The sequence below is a fragment of the Panthera pardus genome, unplaced genomic scaffold, assembly GCF_024362965.1.
Source record: "Panthera pardus isolate Hobbes unplaced genomic scaffold, ASM2436296v1 HiC_scaffold_19, whole genome shotgun sequence".
Lineage (NCBI taxonomy): Eukaryota > Metazoa > Chordata > Mammalia > Carnivora > Felidae > Panthera > Panthera pardus.
Window position 1 is genome coordinate 25,200,072 of NW_026526754.1, and position 12,429 is coordinate 25,212,500.

Below are 12,429 nucleotides of genomic sequence, written 5' to 3' on the forward strand. Positions count from 1 at the left end.
ACGCACAGCGCGAGGCGTATGCAACGGCCCCTCTTTGCCCCTGGATTTTCACACAGCTCCCTTCTCTCCTGGTTTGTTTACGTCCATCCCACCCACCAGAATTCTATCCTAATGTATTTTCAGTTTGAAAGCTTTTATTTTCCTATCACGCACAACAACGTAAATGGAATATCGGGACTTAAATGCTTTCTGCCGCTAAAGGTCGTCTGTCTTCTCCGTCGGGCTGCCGTCACGATCACTGGCAGTAAAAACGGTGTGAACTCAGTATACACCTGGAGGGTTAGTGTAAAAAGGAAGTTTCGGTTGGAAATACAGGTATCGAAAAGAGGGACGAGGCAGAGTTTCGAGTGGTTTCTGTATTATTGCCAGAAGGCGGGACTAGACGCGGATCCGTTCCTGTCATGGGATCTCCCGTGAATCACGTCAATAAGTAGGTCAGGATGAAAGGCCTCTGTGCTCCCGAGATATCACTGTGGCCTCTTCAGACAGTCCGGTGCCCGAACCACAAGCCAATCGGTCACAGAATGACTTAGTCAGCTGACCAGTCCACGGGCCCTCTGCAATCTCGTTGCAAGATCGAAAACCGCCAGAATTGCAAAAAGCTGTGTTTTCTGCAAGCAAGGAGGTGCAGGCAGGTGGGGCATCAGGGCTGGGCCCAGGCAGGGAGCCGTGAGCCTTTTTTTGGGAAGTGAGGGCACAGGGACCATTCCAGGGAAGCTGGGGACGGGTTGGCGCTGGGCGTGAGCGGGTGGCCTGCTGCCCGGCCGCCAGCCGTGGCCGGTGCGGACACCAGGAAGCTTCCCGCCCCCAGGACCGTCTCTTGGCCTCGTCCCCTGGCCCCTCACCCGAGGCCAGCCCGATTCCCACCAGGGATGGCCCCTCTCGCCAGGGGAAGCCCCACCCGGAGCCCCAGGCGGAGACGCAGCGGGAAGGCGGAGGGGTGGGCTGTGGGGTCATCCTGCCCACCCGGCATCAGGGCTGCAGCACCAGGCTAGGCCGGGCCCACCCGCCCCAGCGAGCCGGGAAGGAGCCTGTGGCAGCGGCTGAGGCATCAGAGGCGCCCTCCTCCTGTGAAACGCTTTCCCTGGGGTCTCCGTGGGGAACCCTGCTGCCTGGGCCTCCACCGTTCTCGCCCTCACCTTCCTCCCAAGCGCGACCCCCACAGGGGTCCGGGATCCTTGCCTCCCTGCGGCAGCCCCTCAGCCCCCGCCCCCCCGCCCCCCGCATCTGCAGGTGCACAGAGGCTCACCCTCGTGGCTGACCGGCTCCAGCACCACGCGTGACCCGTCCCCGACCGACCGAGACGTGTGGGGAGAGTCTCCCACGTGCGGGACACTGCCCCCTCCCCGCCCTGGCCCTGCCACTGCCCGTGGCCACCACCTGAGGACGGCGCTGGTGTGGGGGTCACATGAACAGAGGAGGGGGCCGCTCGAGACATCGCTGAGCTGCCCGGCCGTCCCCGAAACCCACCCTACTTCCAAGCTTGCCATTTCAATAGTAAGTTTCCTTATTGTTCAGGCTGGTTTTCGCCAAAATGTCTGTTTCTTGCAACCAAAAGCTATTGGCCTTCCTGTCCAGAGGGCCCTCACAGCCGTCCGGGGGCCACGGTGGCCCATCAATCATCCCCGACTTCACTGCACGTAGGAAGCACCCCGGGCGGCTGTGTGGCAAACGCCCAGGTGCAAATTTTAAGGCGGCACCAAAAACTCAGTATTCGAGATAAACCACGTTTTAACCCAACATTTAAAAATGTTGGAATCAGTGCCCAAAAAACCCATGGGGAGCAAAACACGGAAACTTTACATGAAGACGGGATTCCCACCGCTGATTTCTCCCCCCTGAGACGGCCGGAAGACCCCGCGTGATGCAAGCCTCGCGCCCTGCCCTCCATGTGGGTCTCGGTGGTTTAAGGGAAGGAGGGGAAGTTGGGGAAGGAGGGACCCCAGGCGTGTCAAGAGCCACTCACAGGCAGTTTCCCCCTCTGTGCTCAGACCAGCCTTGCAGGTTCTGGGAGGGGAAATGCCTCGTCTAGGGGCAGGGCCAAACCAGTGGAGGCTTCCTTGGATCCCCCGGAAGGAGGACACAGAGGAGGCCAGCAGATGGCCGGCAGGTGCTGCCGGGAGGTCCTGGGCAGGGAAGGGAAGGAACGGACAGACACAGCCAGTCCACTCAGGGCCGCTGATGCTCTGTCCTCTGGGCGTCCCGGGGGACCCGCAGGAGCGCCCTCAGAGCCGTCCTGCCAGGAGACCGGGGACTGGAGTGTTTGCACAGGATGCCCTGTCCCTTCTGGTGAGGGCCGCTCAGGGACGGTCACTCCCCATCTGCGTCCCCCCCCCGCGGCGGCCGAGGGGGAGCCCTAGGCAGGGGTGTCGGGGGCTGGTGGCCCAGAGCCAGACGGCATGCACAGAAGAGGGGCAGGTGACGGGTGCGGTTGGGGTGCGGCGTGGCTGGTCCTGGCTGACCCGGCCCCCATCCCCCGCCCCGGGGGCTCCCCCGACCCGGCCCGGGCACCTCGGAGGCCAGAGTCCTGGCAGACTCCTCCGGGCAATCCCGCTGTTTTATTCCAGCTCGGCTGTTTCCATCTGTGTTGAAGCTTTAGTTGGGAACTCAGAATGGCGGTCACGTTGAGAGAACCGTGACGTCAAGTTCTCCCAGGAGAATCATTAATTATCGTGTGAGCGGAGCCAGGCAGCTAAAATCCCTGTTCCAGGTGGGGCCTAAGCGCAGTGTCCACCTGCGGCCGGCCCGCGGGGTCCCCGAGGCCACCTGCCAGCTCCCGCGCCTTCAGGTTCGCCACAGGCGCTTTCCCAACTGCCTCTCGTTCAACCTTGCCCCCCCCCCCCCCGCCGCCTTGTGGCAGGTTGGACGGGGAGACTGGGGCCGGGGACCCCGAGCACTCGTGTGGAGGTGGCCGTGCGCAGGGTGGGGGGCGGCTCTGCCCCTTGTCGCCGCGCTGCCGGCCCTCGCCTCCCACTTCTGCCCTGTTAGCTGCCAGTCACGCCCTGCCACCCCCCGTCTGCCAGCCTGTCCACACCTCGGTTGACGGGCACAAGAAAGGAGGCCGCGGGAGGGTGGCCCGTCTCCCCTCCAGACTGCGGGCGGGAACCAAGACTGAGCCGCCTGTGGCGGAGGCGGCTGTCTGAGGGGCCAGGCTCTGCTGGGGACCTGCCGGAAGGCTCCGCAGCCTGGGGGTCACCCCGCGTGCACAGAGCCACGGTGCCGCACGCACGGCTGGCCCCAAGGCGATTCTCGCCGGGACGAGGCACCTCGTCTGCAGCCCTTGGTTCTCTGGGATTCCCGTCCCTGCTGTCCTGAGGGACTGAGGACGAAGTCAGAGAAGGACGGTTTTCACAGACTCGCACCCGCCTAAGGAGGCCCCCAAACCATGAGGCTGTGGGACAAATCTGGAACATTTGCCCATCCGCCGTGCTTAGATCAAGTCTGTGGGATTCGAGCCCCACTCGACAAGGGAGCGGGGTGGTGACACGTGCACTCTGGCTCGTCAGATGAAGAGCCAGGCGTGTGGACGGGGGGCCCAGGAAGGGTGTCAGGGCTGCCGGAGGCTGGCTGGGACCCCACTTTCCGCTTCTCTAATTTTCTGGTTTTCCTGTCTCTGGAAGGTGGGAACGATAATGAGCCAGCGTGGCCCAAAGACGGGTCCTGAGTTCTCTCTTGTCTTTGTTCAATTTCAGATGAGGATCGGGCCGAGCAGTAGAAACATCCTGCCGGAAAATCGGCCGCGGCGTAGGAGTCACAGGGAAAGCCGGTGGGACAAGGTGGCATTTAAATCCCCGGAGAGCCAGGCACTCGTCGGGAGATGGTGTCAGGCCAACTCTCCCTCCCATTTTGGGAAAAAATTGTATATATTCCTCGGTCCGTTTTGAAAAGACACTCCACTGGTGTTAAGGAATAAGATGTGAAAAACAAAACGGGGAAAGTATCAGAAAAGAATACAAGTCTCTGTATAGTATTTGTTTATGATGAAGGAAACTCAGAGAAAAACCCAGATGGACATCAACGGCTGTGCACCGACGAGGCCATACGTAACCATAAGTTAAGGAGGAGTCTGGGAGAGGATGTTGGCAACACGTGTAACAAAGGACTAACAGCCCTACATACAGAATAAAAATGGGCGAAGCGTGTGAATAGGTACATCCCACAGCAAGAAATACAAGAGACAGTAAACTCCTTCACTCTTTGCGTTTTCCTCCAAAACTCCCCCTGAGAACCAGGGCTGCATACAGCCACCTGCTGGCCCTCCGTGGCCTCTGCACTGGTGGCCTGCTCCGTCCCCTGGCTGCGCCTCAGAGGCCTGCTCAGGGACTCGGGGACACCCAAGCCCTCCTCGTGCCCGGGGCATGTCCGTCTGTGCTCTTCTCCTCCCAGGGTGGGGCCGTCTGTGTGGTGGCCGCTGTGCCCCCGCCCAGGGCGCCCACTGCCTCGGCAGGGGTCTGTGAGGCGACTGTTCCACGTTACCCTTCACGTGGCCCTCGCCTCCGCCGGCTCACTGCGCCTCTTCACCTCCTTTCCTCTCATCCTCATCTGCATATTTTTGTTTTGTTTTTATTTTCGTTTTTTTGTTTATTTTTTATTTGAGAGACAGCGAGAGCAGGGGAGGGGCAGAGAGGAAGACAGAGAATCCCAAGCAGGCTCTGTGTTGTCAGCTCGAACCCACGAACCGTAAGATCATGACCTGAGCCACAATCAAGAGTTGGACGCTTAACCAACGGAACCACCCAGGGGCCCCTAGTTTTGCTTTTTTAAATGAGAAAAAAAGAGTTGCTTTTACAAGGCACCTGCAGTACGTAACGGGCTCCTCAGCCCCTGCTCAGGCCCCAGGTCTGCCCAGAACACCGCTCACCCCCAACCCTCCACGCTTGGCCCAGAAGGAGGGCGCGCGACCCAAGCCGGGCCAGTCACGATCCTTCCCTGGAAGTTTTCTGACCCGGAACAGAGAAGGAGGAGCTTTTCCTCTGCTCTGCTTGGGAGGCAGGCCCAGGGCTGCCACGCCTATCTGCCGCGAGAGACCTCGACAGGCGGTGTCCTGAGCAACGTGGCCGGACCCGGGTGCCGCAGCTGTCCACCCTGCCCTTCCTGAGGCCTGTCACTGAGCCGGCACGTTCCCCGTCCTGCCCGAGCTCCCCAGCAACGTTTCTGTCACCGGCCACTGCGGCACCCTGGCTGACACACGCCGTCACCCCACGGCTCCCGAGGGGAGGTGGGTTTGTGGCCCCCCCTATGGCCCAGCAGCCCCCTTTCTCCCCCCCCCCCCAGGCAGCTCGGCGGGGGGGCTGAGCTCTGTGGGCCTCAAGAACAGACTGGAGGTGCCAGGGCGGGCAGGCCCAGGTGTCGGCCCGAGAGGGACGCGGCCCCAGGACGGATGGTCTCCAAGCCCACGTGAATCCCCTGCTCCGATAACAGGCCGTTATTATCACCGGACGCTTCCCCGAAAGGCGCCAGGACGGCTTTCTGCAAGACGAATCTGGTCCTGTCACTCCCGCCTGAGATAAAGGCCCCTCCCATACTGTCGCTCTGGAGCTGTGGCCCATCCATCACGTTGCCTCCACCTGAGGCAAAGTTGCCTCTACCTGGAACATTCTGCCCCTCCTTGTCCTGCCCTCCTGGAGTCTGGGGGGGGCCTCCCTCTCACCCCCATGACAGTCCAAGTGCAGCTGCTCACGGCTTCTCCCGGGAGCCGGGGGACCTCTTGGCACCCCCACTGTGCCCCCAAGTTATCCAGAACCCACATTCAGGGCTCTGTCAAGATGGCTTCGCTGTGTTTGCTGTTGAGAGAGCAGCTGACGGAATCGACGGTCATCCTCGCCCACAAAGGAAAACCCACCTCTTCTCCGTTTGTCCATTAAATATCCCCCGAAGCGACCCCGAGCCCCCAGGGGCACTAACAGAGGACAAGGCACCAGGGCAGGGACGGTGTGCCTGGGGGTGGGGTCACCCTTCCTCTGGGCTCCCTGGATCCCCCCTTTGCCCTCCGTGTACCTCGGCGTGTTCACAGTTGCCTGGGGCCCCCCCCACCGTCCTCGGTCTGTGACCTTCGACAGCAGGGCACAGAGAAGGAGAAGTGTCACCAGACCAAAGCCCTGATTTCATACGTGGGGAGACGGCCTCAGAGCGGGGAGGCCCCGCGTCCCGGCCAGGCCTCTCTGCTTGGCCAGGTCCCATCTGTCAGTTCTAGGAGGGTCACCGCAGGGGCCCAAAGGGGAACATGACCCCCGCAGGGTCTTTTCTGGCCAAGAAGCCCCGATTGTTCAGGTGAACATCTGTCCAGTCTGTCCTCGTCTTCCCACTGCCCCGCGGGGCTGGTGCAGTGAGCAGCTCTGAGGCCGGGTGAGGACAGGAAGATCTCTGTGGACGGTGAGACCCCCTGCTTCCCCCCCCTGCCCCTGCCGCCCCGGCATGCCTGGGCCCCCGAGAGACAAGGGGTGGCACAGAAGCCTGGAAGCAAGTGCGTGGGTCCCCCAGTCCAGCCCCACCTGCCTCCTCTCCTGGAAGACGTTATCCAGCCCCGACGGCCAGGCTGCGGCAACGTCACGCCCGGCCGGTGCCTGTGCCGGGCTCACGCGGCCCTGGAGGCCTGAGGGAGGGTGTGGAGGTGCGTGGCACCTGTCCACTGCACCCGGCGTCCCTCCAGACCCCGCTCCCGAGACCCCAGACCATGTTCCCCAGGCTCCAGACCCTGCTCCTGAAATTCAGATTCTAGAAACAGCCTGAGGCCCCTGCCCCACCCTGTGGGGCTGGGGGTGTGGTGAGGCGCGTGGGCCAGGAGGATCTGGTCCGAGTGCAAGCGAGCTGGGGGCTCCAGGGGGGGGGGGAGCATGGCCGGGGGGGACTCCTCTGGGGAGCAGGGCAAGGAGCAGAGACGGGTGAGATTTCTCTGTTCTTAGGCCGTGTCACTGCTGACGGCAGCGTCTTCCGCTGCTCTGCGGTGCCTGGGGACTGTGATTTCTGCCTGTCCAAGTCAAAATTTACTCCTGGGAAGATAGACCTTTGGGACTGTTGGCTGAGACTACATCCCGTGACTCTTAATAGCGTGAAGCCTCCGGGCTTCTCTCAAGGCGAATTGTCCAGAAGAGGCAGCTGCGCTCTGACCTCCAGAGCAGGCCCCATGATGTGTCTGAGCCTCAGTCTCCCTGCGCGTCCCACGGGGAGATGGGCACCCACCCCACCCTCCTCCTCACGGCACGTGACACGGCCTGGGGGGGGGGTCACCCGGATCGCACGGTCCCCCTCTTCTGGAAACAGACCCGCCAGCACCCTCCGGAACCTTCCCGGCCCGAAGCTGGGTGTGGAAGAGTGTCCCTGCCGCCGAGCTGCCGAGCTGGGGTGTCAGGGTCAGGGCGGGGCTGCTGTGGAGCCAGCAGAAGCAGGGACGGGGAGGGGACGGGCCGCCGTCCTGCACACCCGGGGACGGGCCGCGCTCCCTCCCCTCTGACGCCACGAAGGCTCTTCATTTGCTGACCAGGATCCTCGTGTGTGACGCACCTGACACGACACAGGCCTGAGCGCGGCCACGCCCACTTACAGGCGTCACTGACCACATCGGGCCCCTTCCGGGGGACCATCCCACAGCCGAGGTCCACTCGGTGACCCGGCCCCTCAGCCACAGCTGCCCGGTCGCTGACTGGTCTGGGCCAGCACGACACGCCCTCCCCTGAGACTTTGGGGAGGAGACTCTGTGTCAGCCACATGGCCTCGAGGGTCTGAGAGGGCAGCTGGCCGGGCTCCTGCCGCTCTCCCCCGCCTGGCCCCAGGCCCCCACGAAGCTCAGGGTGGGGAGGTGGGGACTCCTGGGGCAGAGCCTCAGGTGCCCAACAAGGAGGAGCCCCTGAGTCGGAGGCGGGAAACCCCGCAAAGGCACAGGCTCGAAGGGATGGCGGAGGTTAAACGGCGCCTACCTCCCGACCTCAATGGCCAGGGCAGGACGCCTTCCACCCCTTCCCGGCCACACGGATACAGCGTGCCCAGCGTTTCCCCGGGGACCTCAGGGCCAGACCCCGGCAGCTGGCCGTGCGGCCGTGCGGGGCCAGGGCGGGAAGACCCCCGAGCCCCGGCAGGTGCGGCGTGTGCGTGATGGTGGCTCAGCCCCAAATCCACGGTGGCCAGGAGCCCAGGGTGCTCCCCCCCAATCCGGAACAAAGCCGGCCCTGAGGTTTGAAGCCCCCGTGGCTGCGCCCGAGGGCCGTTGTGAGCGGGACCCACTGAGGACAGAACTCCTTTGTTCGCATCAAGTGCTCGGGGACCCGGGAATCGAGCCTGCTCCCCGGGACCCCCGGCCAGTTGCCACTGTCGCCTGCCCCCCAAATGCCTCCGTCCCCGTGGCCGGGGCGCCCCGGGCCGAGACTGTATCCGCCACAGCTCTGCGCACAGAGGCTGATGGCCGGAGCCCCCGCCAGGGTGGTCCCCAGGCCTCCCTGCTGCACCTGCACACCAGTCCTGTGGGGCTGCTCTCGCTGGCCGCACCGGATGGCCGGCGATGCCCAGAGGGGGGTGGGAGCTCACCTGTCCCACACACAGCACAGGCAGTAGGCCGGGCTCACACCGGGCTCTTGAGCAAAGGTAACTGAGAAGCGGGCACGGTCCAGACGGAGGAACGTGACTCAGCGGGGGAAAGGAATGTGGGCCCCATTCATGCCACACGCGGGTGGGTCCCCAAACCGTCGTGCTGCGTGACAGCCGCACACAGAGCCTCCTGTCACAGGGTCCTGCTTATGCGAATGTACAGAAGAGGCAGGTGGGTGGCTGCAGGAGGCCGGGGCAGGGGGCAGGGGGCCCCGCTAAGCCACACAGAGCGTCTAATAGAGGGATGGAAATGTTCTAGAATTAGGAGGTGCGGGTGGCTGCGCAGCTCTGCAAATGTGCTAAAAACCACCGGCTCGTACACGTCCAGCAGGTAAATCATACGCTCTGTGACTTGTCTCAAGAAAGCTGTATTAGAATCCAAGCAGACCCAGGACCAAAGCACCTCTGAGCCTCAGCACCACCCCCCCTGCCCAAGGGCGCAGGCCGCGTATCGGTGGGGCTCCGGCAGGACAGTTCGGGGCGCAGGGAGCCCCAGAAGCCGCAGCGGGAGGGAGCCCGTTGGGAGGGAAGGCTCCGGAACAGGCCGTGTGGGGAAGAAGACCTAAAATAATTCTAAGAACCTGAAACCCCCGGGGAGAAGTGGGGGGTGGTGCGGTCGCCTCGAATGGGGAACTCCTCGTGGAGGGAAGGAGAAGTCTTATCTCGGGGGGCGGGGGGTGCCAAGCAGGGGAGGGCAGGGGTGGTGGGGGAGGGCAAGACTCCCACGCAGACATGCTCGGGTTCAAGGGCCCTCGGGTGCCATGTGCCTGTGCGATTGAGGAGGGGGAGAAATTCCCGTTCTCCTGATGGGGAGACTGAGGCTGGTATGTGAACACGAGCTCCAGCGCATCCGGGTCCGAGTTCTGCCACCCCCACCGTAGACCACGAGCCCACCGACTCCCCTCCGAGCACCCACCCCGGCCGGGTCGTGGCAGGCACCATTCACGGCTGGGGATCCGGGGAATGGGGTGAAAGCGTCCTCGTGGCCCTGGTTCCAGCAGACATGAGCGGGCCCACCCCTTTTCCACTGGTAAAGGGGTTGGGTCACTTGAAGTCACTGTGGGGCAGGCTCTGTGCCCGGAGCCAAGGGCGCTGACCTGTGGGACCAAAACGGCCCTGCTCTCACAGATGTGACTGGACCATTACACGAACAGCAGCTGTGACCACTGACGGGCTTTGGCGAACGGGGGCGCCTCTCCATCGCGGGCGCACAGTTAGGGCCAGACTGGCACGGAAAGCCAGGCCTGGGAAAAGTGTGGGGCCCCTGGGCCCCCGGTGTGGCTGGCGGCTGTCACGGGGGCCTGGCGGTCTGGGATGGGCGGTGAGGGCAGGGCGTGCTGTTCCCCTTAAGCTCAGGCACAGGAGACAATGTTCTAGAAGTAAATTAGCAGGATGCTGTGATTGTCAGAGAGGGGGGGGGAGCAAGGCGGAGGCAAGCCAGGCGAAGGGGAGAGAATCAGGAGAGAAGGGTCCCAGAGAAGCTTGCAAAGATGGAGAGAACTCGGGGAAAGGGAAGCCCCGGGAGGAGGGGCGGCTCTTTGTTTAGAAGTTCCAAGGAGGACAGGTCTGTTGTCCCCTCCAACGATGTTCAGTAGAAGCCTTCGGGGATACGAGGAGACCCTTTGGGGATGAGCCTGGGCCCCGGGTCACTGCTCCCGCCGCCTTTGCCCTCCAGAGGCCCTTCAGACACAGTGGTATTACAATGATGTCTCGGCTTGGGGGCCGAGGGCAGTGTGGTCTTCCCCCGTCCTCCAGGGTCCTGAGGTCGGCCAGTGGCAGAACGCTCACGGGGCCGCCTGCTGTACTGACCTGGTGGGGCCACAGCCGGGCCGATGGGGCCCCGCGTGCGGAGGCCGCTTGCAGACAGCAGAGAAGATGTGAAATTAGAAGTCAGAAAGTCCTGGTTTGGGAAGGAGCCTCGGAGACGCGGACAGGAGCCCTGTCGTGGGGGAAACAGCAGTCTGCTGAGTGAGGCTTCTACAAAAGCCCCCGTTTTCCTTAGGAAAAGGGGCTGGCCCAGTTTTCTTCTCTCTTCCTCTTCTTCCTTCTTGGAAGGCAGATGCGATGCCTGGAGGTGGCGTAGCCACTTTGCAGCCCGGAAGCCACAAGTACGTGGAGGGTAGAATCCAGAGCAAAAAAGCCTCCGTCCCAGATGGTGGCATTTCGTTACAGCCGGAGCGGCTCGCCTCTGGGCTCTCGTCACCGGGACAGAAACAAACAACCTGGTCTCTACTCCTGTTAGCTTTTCTGCTATTTGCAGCTGCACACGATCCCACTGGACACAGGGTTCAAGTTCTGTATGGACAGGGTTGCCAGATGTAGGAAATAAAAACCCAGGATGCCCAGTTAGATTTGGATTTCAGATTAATGATGAACAATTTTTAGTATAAATGTATCCCAGCCCATATTGGGGACATGCTTATATTCAGCTGTTTATCTGAAATGTGACTTTTAGGGGAACCTGGGTGGCTCAGTCGGTTAAGCGTCTGACTTCGGCTGAGGCCATGTTCTCACGGTTCTTGAGTTCGGGCCCCGCGTCGGGCTCTGTGCTGACAGCTCGGAGCCTGGGGCTGCTTCGGATTCTGTGTCTCCCCGTCTCTCAGCCGCTGCCCTGCTCACACTGTCTCTCTCAACAATAAACATTAAAAAATTTATTGAAATTTGACTTTTAACTTCAGCTCTATCCACGGATGAAGCAAAGGAAGGCAAGGTTGGGATCCATGGCGTGAGTTGTTTGAGATCTTGTGAGTAGGTGCTGGAGTGTAGCCTGCTGTCCGCTTGTCTCTGGGGCCTCCCTTGTTTCCTTCTGCCCCAGGGTCTCTAGCACTTTCTTAAACCTGCCATAACAGGTGTGCAAAGAAGACTCGGAAAAGCCACACGACTCATGGCCGAAGACAGAGACGTGCAGGAAGGAGGGTGAGTGGTGGAAGGTTCCCAAATTTGACATTTTAATTGCACGTGACAAAAGTATCAGTCATCCACGGATTGCAGGGGCGGCTGACCCCCAGGGGTCGTGTGTGACCCAGGACTTGAAGGCAAGTGGGTTTCGAGCTGGCTCTGTTTGCCGGGGCCAGCGGAAGCACCGTGCCGCGAAGGTTGCCGAAGCCCGGTCCGCGCTCGGCGGGAAGGAGCTGGAGAGGCCAGCCTCGCCTGTCACCAGCCCTGGAAGGGCTCCCGGGCGCCGGGGAAGCGGGCTGTAGCCCGGGCCAGTCAGTGGAGCCCAGAGTCTGAGAGGGTCTTGGGAACCACATTTCTAAGAGCAGCATTTGCTGAGCCCCGCGGAGTGCCTGCACAATCAGGGTCTCCCTTGGCCCCGGGGGGACTCTGCACGCCCCCAGCACAGAAGCCGGTGTGACAACGGGAGGGCGTCCCTAGTGCCCCGTGCCCGTGGTGGGGGTCAGGGCACCAACTTCCTGCCCAGTTTCTGCACACGGACGTGGCTTGCATTGACTTGCTCTGAAGGTGAAGTCTGGGGCACACCCCCCACGTCACAAATCCGTGCCCCGTGTGGTCTGCAGAGGAGACCAGGAAAGGGGGCCACGGTGCCCCTTCTGGGCTCCAAGGCCCCAGGCAGAGACGTTGGGGGCCGGCTCCCCCCACAGCAAGCCTGGAGGTGAGGCCGGGTGAGGGGAAGGGAGAGAGCGCCACCCTAGGCCCTAGAAGCAGGGGTGGGACACAGGGTGCCCCGGAGCAAGGCCATTAACGAGTTTCCAAGTTCTGCGGCTGCTGCGGGACAGGCACCGTAGGAGTCAACAGGACCCTGAGGCCTCGATTCAAGGCCCATCCTCGGCCTCGTTTTTATGTTTCCTTTAAAGAAAATTAAGATTATTAAAAAAAAATTTTTTTTTTAAC

The 12,429-nt window shown here is 62.2% G+C and overlaps 1 protein-coding gene across 3 annotated transcripts in view; it reads right to left on the bottom strand.

The window, feature by feature from the left end:
* CBFA2T3 (CBFA2/RUNX1 partner transcriptional co-repressor 3) overlaps positions 1-12,429 on the bottom strand; it is an 82,123-nt gene that overhangs the window by 55,164 nt on the left and 14,530 nt on the right. The window contains exon 1 of one of the 3 annotated variants that reach the window (XM_053906768.1): positions 8,518-8,665. The exons of the other annotated variants lie outside the window; for them this stretch is intronic. The gene's annotated coding sequence lies outside the window, so the exon portion shown is untranslated. Of the gene's footprint in view, positions 1-8,517; positions 8,666-12,429 lie in introns of those variants that run through there. 3 annotated transcript variants of the gene reach the window in all.